This window comes from Triticum aestivum, chromosome 7D (genome assembly GCF_018294505.1).
Source record: "Triticum aestivum cultivar Chinese Spring chromosome 7D, IWGSC CS RefSeq v2.1, whole genome shotgun sequence".
NCBI lineage: Eukaryota > Viridiplantae > Streptophyta > Magnoliopsida > Poales > Poaceae > Triticum > Triticum aestivum.
The window spans coordinates 354,281,816-354,289,584 of NC_057814.1; positions in this window are offsets into that span (position 1 = coordinate 354,281,816).

The window sequence follows — 7,769 nt, forward strand, 5'->3', positions numbered from 1 at the left end:
TTCACAACTGTTTGTGTGAACTAAGCAGAAGCCATTTCAACAAATAAGAAGCAATGCAAGCTAGACACCGTATGCAACATGCAAGACAATATCACACTGCCAAGCTAGAGAAAGCACCTGGGATGCCGGTTTCGCCGGAAGACCGCCATCAGTCCCTGCCTTATTTTTTCCTTCCTATTTCTTAATCGTATTGCCTTGTGAACTCAAACCCACAAGAAAAATAAATAAACATTCGCTTTTGAGAACTCATTGATGCAGGATGCTGACGAGCACTACTTTAATGTAAGGCGACCGCATGATAGGACGATTGAATGTGTAAGAAAAAAGGACAGCATTGCATATTCACACCTATGATGTGCAAACTAAGCAGAAGGCATGTCAACAAGTTAGAAGCAGTGAAAGCTAGACACCATATGAAATATGCAATGAATATCACTCTACCAAGCTAAAATTGTCTCATCATAAGTGCCATTTCAACAAATTAGAAGTAGTACAATCTTGAAAAGAATGCGAGATGTAACCTATATCACACTCCCAAGTCAAACGTGTCTTATGATAAGTGATTGTTGCAGGTTACACAACGGTAGTACCTTGATGTAAGAACATGGTGTGATAGACAGATATTGTATGTTCTAGAAACAGGAACAATTGTCTTTTTCACAAGTATAATGTGTAAAGTAAGCAGATGGAATTCAACAAAATTAGAAGCAATACAAGCTAGACATCATACATAACATGAAACCGCATATAACAATGCCAAGTTAGAGGGAGAACCTGTGATGGTGCACTAGGGGAGACGTGCTCACCATCAACACAGCTACGTTGAGTGTCTATGCATGTGTTGTCTTGCAAATCTTCTTGGGGGTGGCGGAGTAGAATCTGTAGAGGCCCTCCGTCTGGAAGGAGCACCCTTATCAACTGGCTTGCTAATTTCGTTCCACTTTATTGATTTTGAATTGTCAAATAAACCGACAAGAAAAAGAAATAAAATGCACTCTTCAGAACTCATTCGTGCATGATACTGACAATCAGTACTTTGATGTAAGGCAAACACATGATACCAGGATGGAATATGTACGAAAAACAGGACGCCATGGCATATTCACAACTGTTTGTGTAAACTAAGCAGAAGCCATTTCAACAAATAAGAAGCAATGCAAGCTAGACACCGTACGCAACATGCAAGACAATATCACACTTCCAAGCTAGAGAAAGCACCTGGGATGCCGGTTTCGCCGGAAGACCGTCATCAATCCCTACCTTATTTTTTCCTTCCTATTTCTTAATCGTATTGCCTGGTCAATTCAAATGCACAAGAAAAAGGAATAAACATTCACTTTTCAGAACTCATTGATGCAGGATGCTGACGAGCTCTACTTTAATGTAAGGAGACCGCATGATAGGACGATTGAATGTGTAAGAAAAAAGGATAGCATTGCATATTCACACCTATGATGTGCAAACTAAGCAGAAGGCATTTCAACAAGTTAGAAGCAGTGAAAGCTAGACACCATATGAAAGATGCAATGAATATCACTCTACCAAGTTAAAACTGTCTCGTCATAAGTGCCATTTCAACAAATTAGAAGTAGTACAAGCTTGAAAAGAATGCGAGATGTAACCTATATCACACTCCCAAGTCAAACGTGTCTTATGATAAGTGATTGTTGCAGGTTACACAACGGTAGTACCTTGATGTAAGAACATGGTGTGATAGACAGATATTGTATGTTCTAGAAACAGGAACAGCTGTCTTTTTCACAAGTATAATGTGTAAAGTAAGCAGATGGAATTCAACAAAATTAGAAGCAATACAAGCTAGACATCATACATAACATGAAACCGCATATAACAATGCCAAGTTAGAGGGAGAACCTGTGATGGTGCACTAGGGGAGACGTGCTCACCATCAACACAGCTACGTTGAGTGTCTATGCATGTGTTGTCTTGCAAATCTTCTTGGGGGTGGCGGAGTAGAATCTGTAGAGGCCCTCCGTCTGGAAGGAGCACCTTTATCAACTGGCTTGCTAATTTCGTTCCACTTTATTGATTTTGAATTGTCAAATAAACCGACAAGAAAAAGCAATAAAATGCACTCTTCAGAACTCATTCGTGCATGATACTGACAATCACTACTTTGATGTAAGGCAAACACATGATACCAGGATGGAATATGTACGAAAAACAGGACGACATGGCATATTCACAACTGTTTGTGTAAACTAAGCAGAAGCCATTTCAACAAATAAGAAGCAATGCAAGCTAGACACCGTACGCAACATGCAAGACAATATCACACTTCCAAGCTAGAGAAAGCACCTGGGATGCCGGTTTCGCCGGAAGACCGTCATCAGTCCCTACCTTATTTTTTCCTTCCTATTTCTTAATTGTATTGCCTTGTCAATTCAAACGCAAAAGAAAAATAAATGAAATTTGCTTTTCAGAACTCATTGATGCAGGATGCTCACGAGCACTACTTTAATGTATGGCGACCGCATGATAGGACGATTGAATGTGTAAGAAAAAAGCATATTCACAGCTATGATGTGTAAACAAAGGAGAAGGCATTTCAACAAATTAGAAGCAATGAAAGCTAGACACCATATGAAAGACGCAACGAATATCACACTACCAAGTTGAAACTGTCTCATCATAACTGCCGTTTCAACAAATTACAAGTAGTACAAGCTAGAAAAGAATGCGAGATGTAACCTATATCACACTCCCATGTCAAACGTGTCTTATGATAAGTGATTGTTGCAGGTTACACAACAGTAGTACTTTGATGTAAGAACATGGTGTGATAGACAGATATTGTATGTTCTAGAAACAGGAAAACGTGTCTTATTCACAAGTATAATGTGTAAAGTAAGCAAATGGAATTCAACAAAATTAGAAGCAATACAAGGTAGACATCATACATAACATGAAACCACATATAACAATGCCAAGTTAGAGGGAGCACCAGTGATGGTGCACTAGGGGAGACGTGCTCACCATAAACACAGCTATGTTGAGTGTCTATGCATGTGTTGTCTTGCAAATCTTCTTGGGGGTGGCAGAGTAGAATCTGTAGAGGCCCTCCGTCTGGAAGGAGCACCTTTATCAACTGCCTTGCTAATTTCGTTCCACTTTAATGATTTTGAATTGTCAAATAAACCGACAAGAAAAGCAATAAAATTCACTCTTCAGAACTCATTCGTGCATGATATGGAGAATCAGTACTTTGATGTAAGGCAAACACATGATACCAGGATGGAATATGTACAAAAAACAGGACGGCATGGCATCTTCACAACTGTTTGTGTAAACTAAGCAAAAGCCATTTCAACAAATAAGAAGCAATGCAAGCTAGACACCGTACGCAACATGCAAGACAATATCACACTTCCAAGCTAGAGAAAGCACATGGGATGCCGGTTTCGCTGGAAGACCGTCATCAGTCCCTACCTTATTTTTTCCTGCCTATTTCTTAATTGTATTGCCTTGTCAATTCAAGCGCACAAGAAAAATAAATGAAATTTGCTTTTCAGAACTCATTGATGCAGGATGCTGACGAGCACTACTTTAATGTATGGCGAACGCATGATAGGACGATTGAATGTGTAAGAAAAAAGGACAACATTGCATATTCACAGCTATGATGTGTAAACTAAGTAGAAGGCATCTCAACAAATTAGAAGCAATGAAAGGTAGACACCATATGAAAGATGCAACGAATATCACAATACCAAGTTGAAACTGTCTCGTCATAACTGCCATTTCAACCAATTACAAGTAGTACAAGCTAGAAAAGAATGCGAGATGTAACCTATATCACACTCCCATGTCAAATGTGTCTTATGATGAGTGATTGTTGCAGGTTACACAACAGTAGTACTTTGATGTAAGAACATGGTGTGATAGACAGATATTGTATGTTCTAGAAACAGGAACACGTGTCTTATTCACAAGTATAATGTGTAAAGTAAGCAGATGGAATTCAACAAAATTAGAAGCAATACAAGGTAGACATCATACATAACATGCAACCACATATAACAATGCCAAGTTAGAGGGAGCACCGGTGATGGTGCACAAGGGGAGACATGCTCACCATCAACACAGCTACGTTGAGTGTCTATGCATGTGTTGTTGTCTTGCAAATCTTCTTGGGGGTGGCGGAGTAGAATCTGTAGAGGCCCTCCGTTTGGAAGGAGCACCTTTATCCACTGCCTTGCTAATTTCGTTCCTCTTTATTGATTTTGAATTGTCAAATAAAACCGACAAGAAAAAGCAATGAAATTCACTCTTCAGAACTCATTCGTGCATGATACGGAGAATCAGTACTTTGATGTAAGGCAAACACATGATACCAGGATGGAATATGTACAAAAAACAGGATGGCATGGCATATTCACAACTGTTTGTGTAAACTAAGCAGAAGCCATTTCAACAAATAAGAAGCAATGCAAGCTAGACACTGTACGCAACATGCAAGACAATATCACACTTCCAAGCTAGAGAAAGCACCTGGGATGCCGGTTTCGCCGGAAGACCGTCATCAGTCCCTACCTTATTTTTTCCTTCCTATTTCTTAATTGTATTGCCTTGTCAATTCAAACGCACAAGAAAAATAAATGAAATTTGCTTTTCAGAACTCATTGGTGCAGGATGCTGACGAGCACTACTTTAATGTATGGCCAACGCATGATAGGACGATTGAATGTATAAGAAAAAAGGACAACATTGCATATTCACAACTATGATGTGTAAACTAAGCAGAAGGCATCTCAACAAATTAGAAGCAATGAAAGCTAGACACCATATGAAAGATGCAACGAATATCACTCTACCAAGTTAAAACTGTCTCGTCATAAGTGCCATTTCAACAAACTACAAGTAGTACAAGCTAGAAAAGAATGCGAGATGTAACCTATATCACACTCCCATGTCAAACGTGTCTTATGATAAGTGATTGTTGCAGGTTACACAACAGTAGTACTTTGATGTAAGAACATGGTGTGATAGACAGATATTGTATGTTCTAGAAACAGGAACACGTGTCTTATTCACAAGTATAATGTGTAAAGTAAGCAGATGGAATTCAACAAAATTAGAAGCAATACAAGGTAGACATCATACATAACATGCAACCACATATAACAATGCCAAGTTAGAGGGAGCACCTGTGATGGTGCACTAGGGGAGACGTGCTCACCATCAACACAGCTACGTTGAGTGTCTATGCATGTGTTGTCTTGCAAATCTTCTTGGGGGTGGCGGAGTAGAATCTGTAGAGGCCCTCCGTTTGGAAGGAGCACCTTTATCCACTGCCTTGCTAATTTCGTTCCTCTTTATTGATTTTGAATTGTCAAATAAACCGACAAGAAAAAGCAATGAAATTCACTCTTCAGAACTCATTCGTGCATGATACGGAGAATCAGTACTTTGATGTAAGGCAAACACATGATACCAGGATGGAATATGTACAAAAAACAGGATGGCATGGCATATTCACAACTGTTTGTGTAAACTAAGCAGAAGCCATTTCAACAAATAAGAAGCAATGCAAGCTAGACACAGTACGCAACATGCAAGACAATATCACACTTCCAAGCTAGAGAAAGCACCTGGGATGCCGATTTCGCCGGAAGACCGTCATCAGTCCCTACCTTATTTTTTCCTTCCTATTTCTTAATTGTATTGCCTTGTCAATTCAAACGCACAAGAAAAATAAGTGAAATTTGCTTTTCAGAACTCATTGGTGCAGGATGCTGACGAGCACTACTTTAATGCATGGCGAACGCATGACAGGACGATTGAATGTATAAGAAAAAAGGACAACATTGCATATTCACAGCTATGATGTGTAAACTAAGCAGAAGGCATCTCAACAAATTAGAAGCAAAGAAAGCTAGACACCATATGAAAGATGCAATGAATATCACTCTACCAAGTTAAAACTGTCTCGTCATAAGTGCCATTTCAACAAACTACAAGTAGTACAAGCTAGAAAAGAATGCGAGATGTAACCTATATCACACTCCCATGTCAAACGTGTCTTATGATAAGTGATTGTTGCAGGTTACACAACAGTAGTACTTTGATGTCAGAACATGGTGTGATAGACAGATATTGTATGTTCTAGAAACAGGAACACGTGTCTTATTCACAAGTATAATGTGTAAAGTAAGCAGATGGAATTCAACAAAATTAGAAGCAATACAAGGTAGACATCATACATAACATGCAACCACATATAACAATGCCAAGTTAGAGGGAGCACCGGTGATGGTGCACTAGGGGAGACGTGCTCACCATCAACACAGCTACGTTGAGTGTCTATGCATGTGTTGTCTTGCAAATCTTCTTGGTGGTGGCGGAGTAGAATCTGTAGAGGCCCTCCGTTTGGAAGGAGCATCTTTATCCACTGCCTTGCTAATTTCGTTCCTCTTTATTGATTTTGAATTGTCAAATAAACCGACAAGAAAAAGCAATGAAATTCACTCTTCAGAACTCATTCGTGCATGATACGGAGAATCAGTACTTTGATGTAAGGCAAACACATGATACCAGGATGGAATATGTACAAAAAACAGGATGGCATGCCATATTCACAACTGTTTGTGTAAACTAAGCAGAAGCCATTTCAACAAATAAGAAGCAATGCAAGCTAGACACTGTACGCAACATGCAAGACAATATCACACTTCCAAGCTAGAGAAACCACCTGGGATGCCGGTTTCGCCGGAAGACCGTCATCAGTCCCTACCTTATTTTTTCCTTCCTATTTCTTAATTGTATTGCCTTGTCAATTCAAACGCACAAGAAAAATAAATGAAATTTGCTTTTCAGAACTCATTGGTGCAGGATGCTGACGAGCACTACTTTAATGTATGGCGAACGCATGATAGGACGATTGAATGTATAAGAAAAAAGGACAACATTGCATATTCACAGCTATGATGTGTAAACTAAGCAGAAGGCATCTCAACAAATTAGAAGCAATGAAAGCTAGACACCATATGAAAGATGCAACGAATATCACTCTACCAAGTTAAAACTGTCTCGTCATAAGTGCCATTTCAACAAACTACAAGTAGTACAAGCTAGAAAAGAATGCGAGATGTAACCTATATCACACTCCCATGTCAAACGTGTCTTATGATAAGTGATTGTTGCAGGTTACACAACAGTAGTACTTTGATGTAAGAACATGGTGTGATAGACAGATATTGTATGTTCTAGAAACAGGAACACGTGTCTTATTCACAAGTATAATGTGTAAAGTAAGCAGATGGAATTCAACAAAATTAGAAGCAATACAAGGTAGACATCATACATAACATGCAACCACATATAACAATGCCAAGTTAGAGGGAGCACCTGTGATGGTGCACTAGGGGAGACGTGCTCACCATCAACACAGCTACGTTGAGTGTCTATGCATGTGTTGTCTTGCAAATCTTCTTGGGGGTGGCGGAGTAGAATCTGTAGAGGCCCTCCGTTTGGAAGGAGCACCTTTATCCACTGCCTTGCTAATTTCGTTCCTCTTTATTGATTTTGAATTGTCAAATAAACCGACAAGAAAAAGCAATGAAATTCACTCTTCAGAACTCATTCGTGCATGATACGGAGAATCAGTACTTTGATGTAAGGCAAACACATGATACCAGGATGGAATATGTACAAAAAACAGGATGGCATGGCATATTCACAACTGTTTGTGTAAACTAAGCAGAAGCCATTTCAACAAATAAGAAGCAATGCAAGCTAGACACAGTACG